The sequence below is a fragment of the Scophthalmus maximus genome, chromosome 8 (genome assembly GCF_022379125.1).
Source record: "Scophthalmus maximus strain ysfricsl-2021 chromosome 8, ASM2237912v1, whole genome shotgun sequence".
NCBI classification, from domain to species: domain Eukaryota; kingdom Metazoa; phylum Chordata; class Actinopteri; order Pleuronectiformes; family Scophthalmidae; genus Scophthalmus; species Scophthalmus maximus.
This window is the reverse complement of record NC_061522.1, coordinates 25,031,828-25,052,385: the sequence shown is the minus strand read 5'-3', so window position 1 is coordinate 25,052,385 and position 20,558 is coordinate 25,031,828. Positions and strand designations below refer to the sequence as shown.

Genomic DNA, 20,558 nt, shown 5'->3' with positions numbered 1-20,558 from the left:
AACAAAGAAAAAGTGTCAAGTATAAGGTTTCTTTCCTTTAGTGCAAACCATTCCAAATGGTTGAAGTTGCACCGGTCATTTTCACCAGCTCCTCCGTTTCGCTTTCAGCCGTTTTTACTGATGCGTTGCATCCAGTTGCACCTCGTGGCTCTAAATCTCGCGGTCGCAGGTAGATTGCATCATCAACATGTATTATCACGATAAAGCGATAGAATTAAAATCTCTATCGTAGGCTATTTTTTATCGTTTATATCGAATATCGTTTATATCGCGCATTACTAGTTGCCATGGTAGCCTGCGAGGGCACGGCAGACTGGGAGGAGCTGTGGAGGCAGAACCGAGGTGCATCGGAGAGGGAGGGGTAGGGAGCAGGAGTTGTTGGATTTTTAATTCTGAGACTATCTCCGCACTTCTCTCAATCCTACCGACAGCAGCTTTAAGGATATCAAAACTTAAAATAAAACACCAGAAAGGTGTACAATATGGGATCTTAACTGTGCAGGCGTTGGCACCTCAGTCAAAGGCCATTTGCAGTATCTGCTCTGCTTCAAACAGACTGGCACTGCAGTGGGTGGTAAGGACAGCTCAGTTGATCATGAGGAACCCTGCCAATGGACTGTCTACCCCCCTCCCTTCAGGCACGATCCTACGCAGCATCAAGGTCAGATCCACTCGGCTGAGGAACTGCTTCTTCCTGGATGCTGTGAGACTGACATCCTGACTGCATTACTATTACAGGGCCGTGCTGAAATTAGTTTACTAATTACTGATAAATTCTGCACTTTAGGACTGAAAAGTCACTGAACAGTTGTTGCTTCTCACTTGACACTATCAGGACATTTGCTGAAATGTTGGATTTTAATAGTACTGTTCCTATCCTCACACTCTGCTTACGTTATACTTCTTTTCATAAATTCATTCACCAATACGTTTTTATTTTTAACAGTGTTTTATTGCATGCTTTTTTTCTCGATTTTATCATTGCTGTTACCCAAATCTCATTTTGTTCCCTTTTATGTACGACATGTTTTGGAGTAGAAATATCCTCATCCATGTCCTTGAATTCTTGAAGGCCTTAGATTGCTATTCATGAAAGATTGATCCTTTCTCTGATAACATGAAAATCCTTTCTTAAATGTGCAGCCATTTTTATTTGGCTTGTAATGGAAAAATAGATTAGGGCCATGCCTCAATGCACTCTCTGTTAGTGTTGGAGTTGTGTGTATTTACTTATCAGATTTATGTGTTCACTAATGTTCATTCCTATTCGCGATAATTGTTAATTAGCAATCCGGTTGATGTAAAGGATGAAAGGCATACATACTCCTGTGATCTAGCACACCACACCACACAGACACACAAAAACAGACACACACAAAAACAGACACACATACAAACGCGGGAATTAAACAAAGACAAGGACACTCACAGCAGAAGAATTTCCACCACAGGCTAATTGGGGAAGTTATACAAGCGGTAAACACAACTCTTACATATCATCATATGAAGTTTTTTTTGGCAAACATTTTCAGAATGTCACCAAGCACGAATATTTTGATGCTTTCATTCTTGCATGTTTTGTTGTGCTTGTGTAACAGTGTCCAGCCAGTTGAGTGAGTGCTGTGTGTGTGTGTAGACGTCACTCGTGGACACGTTAAGATACGTGCTAGCGAATAATGCCAGGGCTCAGGACTTTTAGATCCCTTGGTAGAGCGCCCTTCTCCCATGGGGGGGTCAGGGGTTCGAAGCCAACCCGTGAGACATGATAGAGTCCCCCCCTCTGCTTTTTCACAAATCACACCCTGCTGCTGACAGCAGTGAGACCAAGCCAGAACAGTAAAGTTGCTATAAATCTAAAATAATGAGCTGAAAGACATCAACTTGCTCTGTAGAGCTGAAAGGAACTGCTTAGTTGGGAGAATATACTCTGTGGGTTCTTAATTTTGAGTGATCTTGTTTACATTACACATAAACATTTTACCCATTGTTTATATAAAAATATTGATTAGTGCAGCTTTAATGACTAGAAATGACAACCACGACATTGCTATTGGTACTCATGTGTAAAGTGCAACTCCAAAGGCAGTTCAGATGGACTCATTGTATAGGGAAAAGGCTACTGGTAGGGTAATATAAACACACAAAACGTGATGATAGTGTGTTTTATTAACATGCCAGTCATGTCATGCTGTGGTGAATCCCAAGTAGTTAACAAATGAGTTAGAGAGACAGGCAGAGGGGCAGCTGAGGAAGCAAATACTGTCAATGACTATCTTTGAATGTACACCTCTGGTGTTCAAACATCAGTGAGTGCAATGGTTACAAATCACGTTGGCTGTTCATTTGTAGAGTAATTCCACCTGAATTGTCTAAAACATGATGGCAGAAATGATCATCAGAGGTGCATCACTGAATCTATGTTAGTAGCCTAAGTCAAATAGAATCCTTCTGTAACCCACATATAATCTCTGTAGGCCTATCTGCATTAATTTACTGTGGGTCCCTCTAAAACAAAATGTAAAGCTTATATAGTTGCCACTTGTCCATTTACAGGAAAGGATCTTATTTCCAAAAGGTTAATGGTACTAATGCATAATGTCATCAGGAAAAGCCAAGGAGCTGAGGAAAACACATCAGTGTGAAGAATCACGGGCGGACACGGTTGCACAAGGAAAAAAAACTGAGCCTGGCGGTAATATAGAGCATCGCACAACAGGCTGTTGACCTTCAAAACAACACAACCATCAACACCTTGTCAGAACTACAGTGTGTGCCTGTGAGTGCAGAGTTGCCCTTTAAGCTCATTGTCATCAGATTGTCCAGTTTTGTCACTGGTGCCGCAGGCAGGCTCGAAACACCATGAAATATCAAGAGTCCTCTTAAGTCTGTCAGGTTTGATCAGTCAACAAGGAAAGAGACCTAGAGGACTGACCAGAAAACGCACACAAACAGAATGTCAACTTTCCAATTATTGGACCAACAAAAACAACATAAGTCGGTAAGTACCTGCTCCAGAGCTTTCAAGATCCAACAAGTCTAACAGGATTACTCAGTATTACAGACAGTTAGATCAGCCAACATTGGTACAGACTAAACAGGAGGAGTATGTGGCCACAATGCTCAACCTGCTCAATACTATTGTTGTTTTCATGCACTAGAATAGTTTAAGTCCTACTTATCTGATATATTTCAGTTTGTTAACGTTAATAACAAATCTTCCATTCATACAAAAGTGAGACATGGAGTACCACAAGGTACAGGTACTGGGACCGATAGTTTTTTTACTTTATATATGCTTCCTTTAGGCAATATTATAAGAAAACACCACATCAATTTCCATTGCTATGCTGATGATACCCAGCTGTATTTATCTATAAAGCCAGATGAAACTAATCAGGTAGACAAACTTCAGGATTGTCTTAAAGACATAAAAGCCTGGATGACTTGTAATTTTTTACTTCTAAATTCAGGAAAAACTCAGGTCATTATACTCGGCCCTAAACACCTCAGAGAAACATTATCTGATCATATAGTTACCTTGGATGGCATTACCTTGGCCTCCAGCTCCACTGTGAGAAACCTTGGAGTTACCTTTGACCAGGACATGTCCTTTGACTCACACATAAAACAAGTCTCTAGGACAGCCTTCTTTCACCTGCGCAATATCAAGAACATTAGAAACATCCTATCTCAAAAGGATGCTGAAAAACTAGTCCATGCATTTGTTACTTCTAGACTGGACTACTGTAATTCATTACTGCTAGGATGCCCCAATAAGTGTTTGGAAAAGCCTCCAGTTAATCCAAAATGCCGCAGCACGAGTTCTGACAGGAACTAAAAAAAGAGATCATATTTCTCCAGTGTTAGAATCTCTGCATTGGCTTCCTGTAAAATTCAGAATAGTATTCAAAATACTGCTCCTAACCTACAAAGCCCTTCATAATCAAGCTCCATCATATCTTACAGAGCTCATAGTTTCATATTATCCCAGTAGACCCAGTAGATCACTTCGCTCTGTAAATGCAGGACTACTTGTGGTTCCCAGAGTCTGTAAAAGTAGAATGGGAGGCAGAGCCTTCAGCCACCAGGCTCCTCTCCTCTGGAACCAGCTCCCAGTTTGTGTCAGGGAGGCAGAAACCCTCTCTACATTAAAAGTTAAACTTAAAACCTTCCTATTTGATAAAGCTTATAGTTAGAACTGCTCAAGTGTTTAATAAACCATTTCTTTATTATACTGTTATAGGCCTAGACTGCTGGGGGAACTTATATCATGAGTATCTTTCTCCCTCTCCCGTTCTCTTCTTCTCCCTCTCTCTCTCCTTCTCCCACTTTTTTCGACCTCTCTCTCTCTGCCACCATTTATCTACATTACATGTACTCTGTTTTCTCTCTCTCCTAGTAGATCTGACCCAAGAGCTGCAGGATCCAAAACCGTCATTATTATTATTATTATTACTATTATTATTATTATTATTATTATTATTAATAACATCATTGTATTTATAAGTGTCAGTTTTCACTAATTATAAGTATGTATTGCCCTCATGCGTTATCACTCCGTTATGTTTTTGATAGTCACGGCATAACACCGGCCCGGGACGTCTAGCAAGCCAGCAGTTCTCGACCGCGGTGAAGTTAGCTTCAAGCTGGATAAAAAACTGACTTCACCGCGGTGACGTTAGTAGCCTCTGCCGATCTATGATTTTTTCCACCTCATATTTTGGGTCGTTTTGGCTCGATAGAAGCAGAAATCGCCATAACACCGGCCCGGTACGTCACCGCAGTGAAGTTAGTTTTGTATCCAACTTGAAACTAACTTTACTGCGGTCGTTAACCGCTAGCTATCTAGATGTCCCGAGCCAGTGTTATGGCCAGGCTATCACGAACATAGCGGAGTGATAACGCAGTGAGGGCAATACATATAATAGCTCCTATCTTTATGTGCTTCTCTTTACACAGTACCTTTCCCCTTTCTATTATACTGCGAACGTTCACTTAAGCATTGTAAATGACAGACAGCTCAACCAATCAGGAGGAAGATCAGTGTCCAATACGCACCTACCCTTTCCGTTTCAGTCTCACCAATGCTGTCGTGTTGTGTGATTTGCTGTTGTGGTTTGCACTTCAGGGCTAGTTGAATTCAGACAAATAATACAAGCCCAGTGTCAGTTGAGTTTTATCAGCAAGATGTGCATGTGACTGATAAAAGCAGGATACTGTAGAGAAAGTGCACATATTCAACTTCCCCATAACTCAACTGACTGGAAGCCAAATTAAATGGATTGATTGATTTAAATTGCAGATTTATCCAAGTTGAAAAATTTAGATAATGTAAGTACCCAACTCGACAAAATATATAGCATAGGTGTGGTCATTTGTAGACATTTTAATAAGTGAACAGTACATGGAACCATAATAAGTTGTCCAACACTAATTAATTTGTCATAACCCTAATGTACCTAGCTGTAACCATTCACAGTTACCATGCAGAATATATTGTAGGAAAATATTGGCATTAATGGAACATGGGGGGTTGTAGAATTGTTCAATATTAGCAGGTCTTGCAATCTTTACTGTGTGGATAGCCTCAAAGATAAACTCAAAACTGCAATTTGAAACCGCTGCAAAAAAACATACGTACAGTCACGCAGTAGGTGTCTTACACAACATCATTCAGAGCAGACCCTATTGGAGACTGCTGATCCTGAGGCAGCTGCAGCCGTCTCCAGAAGGGTTTACCTTCATTTAGCCTGCAGTGTGAGAACTGAAAACTCAAACAAAAAAGGCCACAAAAGCTTATTTCCCTGAAGAGTCCCACAGGTTACAGACATTGTTATTGCAGTCTCACACAGTGTGTGTGTGTGCGCTGTTAGTGTTGCAAATAGCGTCACAAATTCCCGAAGGAAGTATGAGAAGAAGGGCTGACAGATTTCTGCAAAAACCCACGTTCTCCTCTCTGCCTCACTTCCTCTGTCCGTCTCACCCTGGCTCCTTCTGACTGCCATCATTTATTTTCTCCTCCCTCCCTCCCTCCATCTGTCATTCTCTCTCTACATCTTTAATGTAATCATTCACCAGTGAACTCAGGACACTTTATACCTATTACTGGGTTGTAGGGACAAAGGAAGTACATATGCCCACTCACTCACACACACACATACACACATAGAGAGACAAGCAGGTCCGGCAAGGTATGCGTGACCGACACTATCACCACCTACTACTGCTAGATGGACAACTAATTGAATTTCCGTCTGATTAACTTAAAAAAACCTGCTGTACTCCCCTCTGACCCAGCCAGCCAGCAGGGAAAAACTGAGTGATGCCAGTAACTATAGGATTTTTTTTACCCTTCACCCCTCTTCATCTTTGAGCTCCCTACTGCACTATTGAATATTTGAACAGAGCATTATGAGCTTAACAGGACAGGTTTTCCTTTTAGCTGATGATATGAGCCATAGATGTCATGATCCTGGAGGATCATGAGCTTGTGGTGAACTGTGAGCTTGTTAAAAGACTTGTTTTCCTTGTGGACGTTATCATTTAGTCATGCTTGGTTTTACCAATTCCTTGTGTCCCCTCTGAAGTTACTTTTGCTAACCATTATTTCTTGTATTATGTTTGCCATTTCCTGTTTTACTTTGTAGTTTCTTGCCTCGTCTCTGCACATCCTGTTTCCCTATCTTGTCTGTTGACTTTACTTTTCCTGTCTCCTGCCCCTGTGATTGTCCACACCTGTTCCTGATGTGTCTCACCTGTGTCTCATTACCTGTGCCCGCTTGTGCCTATTTAGTCTATGGCTGTGTCCGAAATCACCCCCTAATTACTATATAGTGCACTATATAGTGCCTTCGCCATCTTGTAGTGGTTACTGAATTCTTAGTGAAATTTCATATACCCTATATAGTGCACTGATTGTATCCCAGAATGCATCGTGAAACGTAGTGGACAACTGATGGTCACTACCCGAGCAATATTTACCATGATTCATTGAGCTCGCTGCGCCGATAACATCAACAATGCCGGAGGGAAGAGACAAGACGACGGTGCAGCGCGAGCACGACTCCGGAATAGCATACACAGGGTTGTTTTTAAGCACTCTGGCATCATGGACTGACCCTGGGTAACTGTTCCTGTTTTTTGTTTTGTTTAACAGGACGGAGAAATGTGATTTGTGGAAACGGCGACATAGTCACCAACATTCTTGTCACAACTAGTGCCCAACTACCCAAATGCAGAGGTTACTTGGTTCAAATACAAAAATGGTCTTTCTTACACAGTGGAGTGACAAGAATGAGTTTAAACCAGGAGGAGCCATCCAAATCATGACAGTTCTTTGCTGATTGGGTCTTACCAGTCATGGGAGGTAATGCAGAGATGTAGTTCACCTTCGCCTCCTAGATTATAAAAGCTGGCCCTTGTGCTCACTTCCTCTTTCTCTTCCAACTCATATTTGGCTCACATGCAACACCTTCACAGCACACATGACACTCATGCATACGTTGCTTTCATGATAAACTTGCTTATTCCCACACCCCACTGTTTTACTTGTTCCCTTTTATTTTTTACTTTTCACATTCCCTGAGCCAGTCTGTGAAAGGAGGAATACCTGTAGATTTCACAAACACCTGTGATAGCTTTCTGTGAGTTCACAGCTGTGCTTCACAATACTGGTAACCAAGGCATTTTGTAAACGTATGTATTTGAGGTTTGTAAGATGACACAAAGATATTTCTGCTGTAACAAATTGTTCCCCAAGATATGCAGTCCAAATCAAAATGACTTGGCTGGATTAAATAAATAAACAGGACATCATGACCTGTATGGATTGAAAGGAATTCAAAGGACTTTTGAATACACACCTGAATCAGCTGTAATCAGCCTCAAATGTCAAGGCTGATTTAGCTCCAGGCCCGGGTACTTCGCTCAGCCTTGAAGCAAAAAACACATGTTGGCCAGTCCGTAGTACTGCAGCGAAAATCCAATGCGGCCGAGGTGCAAGCTGGGTACGGGCGGTCACGTCACGTCCCCGGAATGATGATTGTTGCTCAGTTATGGTAAACGTAGTACGAGTGAGTGGAAGTCAGTCTGGTATTGCAGACTGATGTTAGGCGGAACGGAGTTAAAATACATGTTGGTCGGATGGTTGTGATCCGCTCGTCGCTGCGTGGAACTGTTTCATAAGAGTCACATGCAGCCTTCAATTCATCTACATATGGAAGTCTGATGAAGTTGTGACATCAAATTAATTATGAACATCAAAAATATAAATTATTCATCACCATTAATAAGTTGAGTTTAACTTACAAAACGAAAATTTTATTATTTTTAATCCATCTTGAACACCGATCATATTTCCTGAACTTCAGTCCACATACAGTAAACATACATGTGACATTCTCATCAGCATTTATTGGACAAACTACATGTGGCTCTTCACCTTTTTTTAAAATTTCATAATATTAAATCCAGTTTCGTCTTTGACAGAGACGTTATTGAAGTGAAAATCAAAAAGCTGAGGTGGATCAAAGTGATGAGGCTCCTAAAAGACTTCTCAAATAATCAAAGACAAAATATCAGTGTATAACTGGTTTAAATCAACACATTGCATCTGATATGCTGCAAAATAAACAAATAAAGTCCTGACAGGTCAAGTGACTGTGGGAGGACAAGGTGTTGCACTGAAGAAAAGTCTTGCTTGCATGATGAACTCAGCTCAGCCCTGACTGCAGCAGACAGCTGTGGAGAACCATGACACACATATCAGCATTAACAATACCCTGAAGACATGTTGTACAAATATACTGTTCAATATAAACAGGTAAAAAGCGTATTTATAAAGACCCTATAATAACTTTATCCAGCACGTTGTAGTTATCTCTCTCTCACACACACACACACTCAGCATCAGTGTGTCAATAAAAACCGAGAGACAGTATGAACTCTTCTTGCATGGTTGTGGTTTGTTGTGGAGAATCCAGTGACTCGTTTTCACTGGTTAATATTTAACACGTATTAACCATGAAATGGATTTTAGCGATTTAATATAAACTTACTTCTCATGTGGTTGGTCGCTGTTGCCGTCTGCATACATCGGCGGTTTCACATCCAAGACGAGTCCCGTAGAAGTTTGAGTAAACATCCGTGAAGTCCGCTAGCATAGGATGTGGCGTAGCATCGCGTAGCATTCATGGACGTGCAGAGCGAGATCCAGAACGTGGTTCGCTCGTCCTCATAACCCAGAGGCATGATTGGAGAGACATTACTGCGCAGAATCAGTTAGCCCACGTCCAGGAAGTAACGTGGAAGTTAGAATTTTTTTTGGGCAAATGTGCTGGGTGAGCAACTTTCGTAGAAATAAATGGCACTACCATCTTGTCTGGGCGACATCCGGTATCTAGATTAATTTAATTAGTAAATCTATGTTTAGCTCAGACAGGACAACGTCTTAGACCTATTCAGGCCGTCAGAGGAACTGATGTTCTGTCAGCATGCTCTGACATTCAAGATTCGTTCATTGTTACTTTGAGGGCAGCAAAATAAGGTTTGGTGCGGGTGCATGGTTACAGGAAACAATATAGTAACAACTGCTGCAGAGGTGTGTATGTATATATATATAGTACTATACAGCATCTTAACTGGAATGTGAGCATATCACAGTATATGAGAAAAATAAAAATGGCAGGGGTTGTGCCACCTGAGATTTATTGTGCGATTGACAAGGTCAATGTGACATGGTAGTTCATAACAGTACACTTACTCGCTTCACTCAGTAGCACTGCCATTAATCTGTAGCAGAAGCAATGTGAAAAAAATGCTTTAGTTCAAATAACTCATGAGCAGTGACATCCACTATGCAGCTACCTGGAGTTGAACAGTGTTGGAGGGGGGGAGTAAAATGTGATACTGCAGTGAGTGTACAGGATTGTCGATTAGCAGTTCTTACATTCATGCACATGCTCTTAGTGAGTTTTATAGCTTGAGGAGAACAATAATTAATAATCTGTACTATTAATGATCACATTGGTGCGTGTTTATATGTCTATGCATGGTTTGAATGGAAAATGTAACATTTAGAATGTAGCTATGTATAGCTATTGAAAACAAAAGCAAGGTCATCATCTGGAGGAGGACATTTTGTCATTTTGTCATCCCACATTTCAGTTTGGGAGATTTTTTGGTCTGCAGTATCATTCTTGATATTTCAAGGCTGATGTTGTCATGATTGTTCATGACTGGATAGATGAACCAAGGTCACTGTTCTTCAGCTTTAAAGACATACTATTGTTTTGTTTTGTGAACACAACCCTGCTTAAAATGTCATAAAATGTGTCTCCTAATAAGATTTCAAAAAATGAAAAACCATGTAAAGGCCGCATGAATCCATCTCAGCCCTTAGATGTTGGTTGCTAAAATAAAGGTAAGAAATAGATTTAAACAGCAGTGTTCGCACCATGTGTTTACCGTACACTCCGCTGTGATGTGTTCCACCCTCATTCAGTCCAGTACTTTTGATCCAAGTGATTAGAGCAGTGTCTGATGATAGGTGCCACTGTGACCATTATCCTCCCTACAACTCTATGAAATCAGACAAAATATGGTGATTAAATTTGGGAAACAAAAGAAGACATCAACATGAGTCTCAACCAGTGGTGGACTCTGGCTGTTTTAGGGGAAGGGGCGGGGAAAAAAAAGGGCACCTACTGCATGACATGGGGCCCCACCAACGCGCAAAAAAGCTATAATGCATCAAGTATGAGGAACTAGTCTTCAGAAGGGCATCTAAGAGGTCACTTAGGTTTATCCCATAGTAAGTGCACCCACCGTTGTAGTCATAGGTTTTCAAGACACTATGAGGGGTGGACATCAGACCCTCTTGGGGGTTCGGGGGTTAGAACATTTTGTACATTTTAAAGTTAAATCCATCAATCTGGTGAAGTTTGATAGCAATTTAGGAGGCTAGATTGAGGGTTAGTCGTCTCAACACTGGTTTGAATACTGTTTCTGTAGGCCACCTTTTTCACTCTGCACAGGTTCAACTGTGCAGCAAGAAAGCCTGCTGTGGAAAAAAAATATCACTTAAGCTTGTTCACACTAATCAAAGGTTCCTCTTGTTAGGTGGAATGGCACCTACGTACTCGTCAGCGGAGACAAGGTTGAGCAGTGACAGCTTTGACTGCACTTAAACAACCAACACACACACACACACATGCACAGACTTAGTTACGTCCCATTACCAAGCCTTTCGTACAGTGAGAGGTGGAGACTGGCAGGTATTAATCCACAACAGCAAGTCTAGGGAGATATAGACATAGAGAGAGAGAGAGAGAGAGAACACACCTCATTCTGTCACTTTCTCTCACCTCTCTGTCCTTCATCTTCTCTCTCTACTTCTCGCACAGGCGCACACACACACACACACACACACACACACACACACACACACACACACACACTCTCTCTCTCTCTCTCTCCCTCTCTCTCTCTGTGTGAGCACACCTCACTGTAGGAGCAGTAGGCAGCAACAGCGCAGCAGGAACTGATGTTGGTCAGTGGTAATGTCAGGCGTGCTGCTAATTTGTGACATGTCTTAAGAAATGGTCACATAAGCCCTGGGTTTAGGGTAACTGCCCTGTAGTCAGGTATGAAAGAACACGGGAGGATCAATAACTAAACAGCCGGTGAGAGTGCTCTCTCCCGTTTCCAAACACAACACATCACTGTTTATATCACATTTGCGCATCTGCACAAAGTAACATGCTGGATGTTGGTAGTAATTTTCTGTTGGTTAATTACAGTTGCTGTTGTCATCTGGAAAATTGAAACTTTCAGTGTGTGATTTCTCATTTCAGGAAGATGACTGCCAACACAAACTATGTTAACAAAACGTGTCTGAAAGTGGTTTTCACCTGGAGAAAATGTCATTGTACCTTATGACGTCAGTACATTTCAAACCAATGTCTTGTTGGCTTGTCAAACAATGTCAGAATTTTTATTTGTCCAGACAACAAACTCATGCTTCCCCACACAGCTCTTGCAGAAATATCTGGGGGCGCTGACAGCAGCCATTGGACGACAAGGTGACAGGAAGACATAAAGGCATCCCATCCATGCCTTTTGAGGTTTTAAGTGCAGCTGTACAAGAGCTCTCCAAATTCCTTTGCATGTTTTCATGTACAATGACAACAAAGGCTTCTATTCTATTGAAAGGATTTTACTTTTTCCATCACTGTCTTTAAAAATGCAAGTACACATGGACAAGAACAAATCAATTCATATTGTGTAATGAGACAAGATTGGCTTTTTTTACATGACTGCACCATCTGCTTTCAAGTCAAAGTTTCAGTGGGTAATTTAACTCTCAGAACCTCTCAAACACTTTTATCCAAACAATGGCTTAAAATGTCCCTCAACAATGCTTGAATAATGGAGTTAATGTGTAAAATATGCAGTATATAAGAGCTTATTTGGCTACAATAACAGAAGACCGTATGCGAGTTAATGACAATGAACACGATGAGGCCAGAATGAGATCAATAGTCCTTCATCCACTCAGAAGGCACCAGAACCTTTACATTTATGTATAAACCCTTCATCGGGGTTTTTTTAAGTGAGCGTCTTCCGAGCTTTAATGTCGGAGGGATCGGGGTAAAACAGTTGCACTGCAGAGAGCTATAAGCATTGTCCTTGTTCCTCCAACACCCCTGAATCCACATAATATTACCTGCCATTCGGTCTCTCCAGCTCTCACCATCCTTCGTCATCTCCTGGGCCTTCTTCATCTTCCTCCACTTTGTTTATTCCCTCAACTTTCTACAATCCACTTATTCCATGTGTGCCACTTTTCCGTGTTTTTGCTATTTCTGTCTCTCTCAGTCCCCTTTTTACCTTCGTTTCTGTCTCCCTTTTTTTCCCCCCATTTCTCCCACCCTTCATTCTGGATCCTCCACTGCTCAAAGATGATGACAAATGGAATCTTGCAGCAGCCACATTCCCTTGCTGCTTGTTCAGCCAAAACATCCACATCATGTGGCAAATGGTTAAAGCAAGGCCATAATAGATGATGTAACTATGGCAACAGGCACCTACCAATATGCTATCTACCTAGCAAAGACATTAAATGGAAAAAGAATGAAGGGTATGTGTTTGTTTTAGCACCAGAGGATTTGTGGGTTACGTATTTTCAGACACTCCATCACCATGTCAGTGGGGCAGTGGGATATAATAAATCATTCAAAGTCAGTGGTTCAACCATAGTGTGTGCATGTGTGTTTGTGTCACACAGAGAAAGCTGATGGATGATATAGGTGCTCCTGTGAGGATCAAAGATGGAAGCTCCAGGTTAGTGGCAGGTGGAGAGGAGCTCACTGACAGTGTCAGTGATATAAATATTGACCTGTCTGTTCCATTTATTGTTACCTGCTATTGTGCATACACAGGACAACACTGCTGCAGCACTGGGGAATTAAACTGTCAGTTTGTCTTTCAGTCCATGTATCAAACTACAAATACTGGTGGGTTAATTGAATACTTCCTGGCTTATATTCCTCAGACTTGTGAATTTTAATTAAGAGCTTCCATGACAACTCAAGTTTTTACACACACACACACACACACACACACACACACACAAAACCCCCTAAAACTTAAAAAAAAAGCGTCAGAGCATAAAAGAAGAGAAAAACATTTTGGTTTGAACAACAAAATGCCTTATAGTTAACTGTGACAGACAGGTTTTTTTATCTGTTTTACATATCAAACAATATACGGTTGAGCATTTATGACGAAAGTTCCAAACCCCCCATCCACTCCAGGAGACATTCCCTAACAAACATCCAAATACACAAACATTGTGTACATATACATACATACATACATAGAGAAATTACTTGGTCCTCCTATCAATAGGAATATATACATTGCAAGGAATAAAAGTTATGTACATATACAAACATACACAGATACTCACATGAAAATACATATATGCATATACAAACATGCATATTTAAAGTAAATAAAAATAGTGTTGAAGATAACAACATGTATACAGATAAAATAAAGATAAAATAAAAAATAAATATATTAATTTAAAAAAAGAAAAGAAAAAACAACAAATAAGTAAGCAAATTACACAAATGACCATAACACAAATGACCCAAACTGACCCGTTTAGATTATGCTATTCTTAATACCAACATTCCAGACCCCTCATGCGAAGAGATAAAGACAGCCGTCATCAATTAAAAAAAATAAGGATGACACAGCATATCAGGTTAAGGATAGGCTTTTAATACGGGTAATAAATAGTGACCAGATTTTGTCATAATTATCTTCCAATCCACACACTGTATACCTAATCTTTTCCAAATATAATCCTAGCATCACTTCCCTAATCCAATGAATGTAAGTGGGGGGACTCTTTCCTTTCCAGTTAAGCAGTATCAAACAGCGGGCATGCAATGACGCAAAAGCAATTGCCTTTTTATGGAGACGAGAAAACTCAGAGTCATCATCAACTATTCCAAAGATAGCTGTTAAAGAGTTAGGAGACAATATCCTGCCAGTTATTGCCGAGAGTGATTGAAAGACAGATGTCCAAAAATTGCACAATGACGGACATGACCAAAACATGTGTCCCAATGAAACAGGGGAACATTGACAACTGGGACAAGTTGGGGCCACATTTGGAAACAATTTGGCTAACCTATCATTGGAGTAATGTAATCGGTGGACTACCTTAAATTGGATTAATCCATGTTGGAAAATGTTTAGAGGCAAAACTACGGGCCTGAAGGTACCTAAAGTAGTGAGATCTTGGTAGATTGTTATCCTCACACAAACGTGCAAATGATGCAAAACTGTCGCCAACAAAAATATCTTGAAAATAGACCAAAACACTCCTATGCCAAACTGCAAATGCCAAATCTAGTTGAGATGGTGCGAAAAGATGGTTAGACATTATTGGAGAGAGACTACAGATGTTTTTCAGACTAAAATGTTTTCTAAACTGTCCCCAGATCCTAATTGAGTATTGAACCACTAAGTTTGCATTCAACATGTGTGCTCCAACCTTCAGTGAGAGAGGAGCAGTTAAAAATGAGATTGGAGAAAATGGAAGCATAGATTCCAACTCTATCTTCGCCCACATTGGGCCCTCTCTGCCAGCAAACATGGTTATCCAATATGTCAGTTTGGCAATATTAGCTGCCAAATAATAAAAAGGAAATTGGGTAAACCCAGACCCCCTTCTGATTTGACTCTCTCAAGGTTTACTTTTTTCGTACGTGCAGGTTTCTTATTCCATATAAACAAGGAGATAAGGCGATCTAGCTGGGTGAAGAAGGATACTGGGAGGAAAATGGGAATCATTTGAAACAGTTACAGAAACCTGGGCATTACTGTCATTTTTACCGAATTTATCCGCCCTGCCAGTGTGATAGGGAGCTTCGACCACCTATCCAGATCATTTTTGGTACGTTCTAACATAGATTTGTAGTTGTATTTAAAAATTGCGTTGACTGAATCTGCCATCTCTATACCTAGATAAGTCAATTTTTCACTTCCAACCTTAAAAGGCAGATGTTCAAAGTTCACCCAAACCTCTGCAGCAAGGAGAGAAGATAAGGTATGCTTTCTATCGGATCTGATATTTGCAAAAGCAGGTCATCTGCGTAGAGAGATTTCATGTGATTTATATCACCTCTGGAGATACCCTTGATGCTGTTGTCTGATCTGATGGGAACTGCCAAGGGTTCAATTGCGATGTCGAACAAATAGGGTGACAGACAGCAGCCCTGCCTCGTACCCCTATGAAGCATAATATATTCAGAAATAGAACCATTTCTTCGGACAGCAGTCATAGGTACTGAATATAAAATTTTAATCAATTTACAAAAAATCGGTCCAAATTCAAATTTATCTAAGGCCGCAAACAGACAGCTCCATTCGATCCTGTCAAACGCCTTTTTGGCATCAAGACTAAGGATAACTTCAGGTTGCTCTATTGATGTGGGGGACAGTAGCACATTGAATAGCTTCCGTACATTAAAAAACGATTGTCGCCCCGGAATGAAGCCGGTTTGATCTTCGTTAATGATGGTAGGAATAATGACTTGACTACTTAATATTTTACAGTCGCAACACAGAATGCTGATTGGCCTATAGGATCAACACTCCAATGGATCCTTACCTTTTTCAATAGCACTGAAATTGCTGCTTGAGAGAGTGTTTGCGGTAATTTTCCAGTGGCCAGTGTTTCATCATATACAGATTTTAAAATAGGTACAAGTTTCGAGGAGTATTCCTTATAAAATTCAATGGGAAACCCATCTGGGCCCGGTGCTTTCCCTGTTGATGTACGGGGGAAAAAAATTAGAATTGTTTAGCAGAAGGGTTTTTTGTCCGCCATGGATCTGATAGGCCACAAGAATGAAGGAAGAAGTTAATAGCCGCTGCGGATGATGACAAAGTACTATTTGGCCTCGGATACGACCTGTCAAAGCAAGAAGAATGCAGGTGAAGTCCCCACCCAGCACCAATTTATAAGAGTTAAGGTCGGGGAGAGCAGAAAAAAAATTCCTGTAAAATTGTGAGTCATCCCAATTTGGACCGTAGATGTTAGCCAGTATTAACGGTGTATTAAATAATCTGCCCACTGCAACAACATATCTACCATTGGGATCCCATTATTTCAGAAGGCTCAAAAGGAATCCCTCTTCTCAGCAGAATTGCCGTCCCCTGGTTTTGCAATCAAATCGTGAATGATATATTTGCCCGATTTACGTCTCAGGGCTGCACGGTGGCGTAGTGGTTAGCACTTTCGCCTCACAGCAAGAAGGTTCTGGGTTCAAATCCCAGTTTAACCAGGTGTGTGGAGTTTCTCTCCGGCTTCCTCCCACAGTCCAAACACATGCAGAATGGGGTTAGGTTAATTGGAGACTCTAAATTGACCGTAGGTGTGAATGTGAGAGTGAATGGTTGTCCCTCTCTGTATGTGGCCCTGTGATAGGCTGCGACCTGTCCAGGGTGACCTCTCGCCCAATGTCAGCTGGGATTGGCCCCCCATGACCCATTAAAAAAAGCGGATAAAGCGGTAGACGATGGTAGACAGCCTCTTATGGGAATTAACATTCAAATGAGATTCTTGCGAAAACATTAGGCCTTTGACATTCCAGCTGACAAAAGATTCCATTACCGGAAGTCATAGCTCTGTGCTAAAGAATAGGAACTGGGCCTGGATGTTGGCAAAATACAAGTACATATGTGCAAGTTTGGGTCATGGTTGAAACAAAAGCAAAACAAAAAGACAGAAGACAGATTAAAACAAACAAGCCAATAAGAAAAGAGAAACTCTTACCACCCTGGATCCCCGGGCTGGTCTTCCTTGAACCTGAGACTGCCCTAAAAACAATCATCACTCTCCGTAGCATATAACACATGAAGACTAAACTTAACTCTCACATGAACTGTGCAAGGGCAGAACAAAGTGGAACAGGGCCTTCCACTTAATGCCATTTCCACATACATAGGCACTTATTTATGGCTAAACATTTACAGTGTGGGGCTAAATATCAAATAACTTTATATTAACTTATCAACCACTGTAAGCTTTTATTTTTCGCTACATATGTCCAGTGTTGGGCAAGTTACTTCAAAAAGGTAATGCATTATGCATTACTTGTTACTGTCATTTCAAAGTAATTAGTTACATTATAATATTACTGTATTTGAAATGTAAGGCATTACACTACTATTGCATTACTTTTAAGTTACTCTCACCAAAATAACTGGAAATATGGATTTGGCATTCTAAATGTAGCTTATTTCGCTCAATAAGTTTATCTGGTATCTGATTGAGCTATAGGCGTAAGGCTAAAAACAGTAAAATATGATAAATGTTACTTTAGGCCTATTCATATTAACATCAATAGAGCTAGAGCCTACTGTATTGTAACCTAACGTCTAAAGACATGACAAGATACAAAATCTTTTTTTGCATTTCTATCCCTTTATTTTCAAGTTCAAAGCATAGTGAAGCATAGTTTATGCTTTATCAAAATTAATTTAAAAAAAGATTAGCCCTTGGCCTCAAGGGATATGACTCCATCATTTCAGTAACTTCACAAAAATTAACATATTATGGCTAATCTTAGCCTAAAATAAAACTGGCCTGACAGGCTAGACAAAGGCTGTAAGTGACTTTGTCTAGCTGTAAGTTACAGCTAGACAATGGCTATTAGCTGTATGAGGCTACCCAGTCACATTTCAAGGTGGAACTGAACTGCTTCAAATGAAATTAAAGTGCTTGAGCCTACTGGGACTCAAAACACAGCTCAAATGTATTCAGTCAAACTTCACACATAAAAGTAAGCTTGACTATACAGAAAAATCAAGTCTGAAGAGAAAACCTGTTACAAATATGCAGCCAAACAAGGCTGGTAAAATGGAAATGTGAACATACAATGTAGCTGATAGCTAGATATATGGTTATTGGCTCTGTGGGGATAGCCTCATCTTTCAAGATTAGAAATAACAAAATCAAAGTGCTTTAAATGGAGTGCTTAGGCCTATCTGCCCTCATAGGAAACACAGCTCAATCATTTTAGTCTGACTTCAGACCAGAAAAAAAAGCTCAGCTATACAGGACAAAAATGGAATCAGACAGTTACTGCCAAATATACAAACAGAGGTAGCATACAGCCAAACAAGGCTGGTAAAATTGACTTATATAGCCTGTTTAAGGCTCTATGGTGGGGAGCTGAAAAATCGGTTGAAGCGCATCAGGAGAAGGCGCTGAAAGCGTCCATCACCGAGACGGTTGCGTTTTGGGGTGAGCACAAGTCTGCCGAGACTGAAAAGTCTTTTTACTGGTGCGCTGGATGGTGTTGGTGCATTGTAACGGAGTGCGATTTTTTTAAATTCTTGGAAACAGATGGAGACTTTCCATCACAGGGGCAGAATTCAAGTAAGACATTACCTCTGTTTCCACTCTCATGGGTGCATCGGCCAAGACATTGACCTGTTCATCAAAGGAGAAAAAGTCTTCCTCACTTGGGGCCATAGCAGCAGGTTGAGGGGCATCGGGCATCAGGGCTGCAGGCTCCTCTGTTGTTAGGGAGCGGCACTCCGTTGTAAGGAGGAGAGTGATATGGTCTCTTCTGGTTTCCTCTTTTACCCAGCGCAGCTTAGATTTTGGCAGTGAGACGGAAGCCAGTAACGCAGCCTTGGAATCAATTGTTGCAGCAAATCGAGTTTTGATTGCTCCCACAATAACCTCAGGCAACCCAGTGGTCATTGGCGATAGACCATTTTCCATTGCTAAGGTTTTGGCCATTAGAACCTCTAGTTCTGTGTCCCATAAAAACAAGTGTCCTCACCCTGTAGGATGTCCAGCGCAGCTGTGAAAGGCTTCATGATGGCACAGTATTCCTTGAGAAACTGGTATTCCCTGTCGTTCATACATTTAATCTGAAACTGTGTGCAGAGATTATTAATGTCAGTGAGAGGCATTTCTGTGATTCGTGCATAGGCATCATAGAATGAGTTCCACCGTGTTACTGTGGGGACAATCAACTTTTTCTCACTAAGCTCTTCTAGGCACTCTGCAACTGTGGAGCGGCTGGACTTTGTCCACAGCCCTGAGCATTTGGCTGTAGCACTGCGGTACACCGCTCTTGATTCCGGATTGGTTGAAAGCCATTTACCAACCTCATTGTTTGCAATTAGATTCAGTGTATGGGCTGCGCATCTATGGTGGGAGGCAGTACACATAGCCCAGCCTGGGCATCTTCATCATCAGTGGTAGGCACACTGTGAAGGTCTGTAAAGTCCACGTCCCCTTCGCCGCCCTCCTCCACCTCCTCTTCGGACTCAACATGCTGATACTCCTTAAATACCTTAACAAAGTTGCTACCGTTATCGGTCACACATGCAGTGACTTTGTCGTGAGTAAGGCCATATTCTGAGAAAATGTCCTCAATCTCTGTAGCAATTTTATCATAAGTGTGGCAACCCCTGAATCGTCTACAGGCTATTGTCGCCTTCCTCCGTTTCAAACTTTCATTATCGATCCAGTGCACCGTGACCCAGAGGTAGCTTCTGTTATTTGCACTCCAAATATCAGCGGTGGTGGACACATGGTTCTGTGCTTCAATGGTCTTTTTAAGTTCCCTTGCCATGATTGTGTATGCCTTATCCAAGTACTTTGCAAAGGTTTTTCTGTCTGGAAGCATTAAGCTTAATGCATTAAGCACTACACATTAGTTAAAGGGCCTTACAATGTACACCCCCAATGAAACCAACTATTTTTGTAAGGGCTATGCTGAACATGAATTTCAATGAATCTTGAAACATTGGGGGTGCACTAGGCTACCTGTCCCATGAGAAGATTTACATTTAAAATCAATGTGTGTCAGAAACTTTCAATATGTATGTAGAGACCTTGGTCTCTATCAAGGGAAAGCTAATTAGCCTATAAAATAAATTTTCTAAAAGCAATGTCCTCTAGATGTGATTAAACATGCATCAACATAGCCTAAATCATCATATTGTTTATTGTG

The 20,558-nt window shown here is 41.0% G+C and overlaps 1 long non-coding RNA gene across 1 annotated transcript; it reads left to right on the top strand.

The window, feature by feature from the left end:
- The first annotated feature begins 1,346 nt into the window (after window positions 1–1,346).
- LOC124850482 lies at window positions 1,347–7,823 on the top strand. The gene is made up of 3 exons (XR_007031345.1): window positions 1,347–1,476; window positions 2,606–2,998; window positions 7,157–7,823. It is a non-coding gene; the product is annotated as an uncharacterized LOC124850482 (long non-coding RNA).
- The last annotated feature ends 12,735 nt before the right edge of the window (window positions 7,824–20,558 follow it).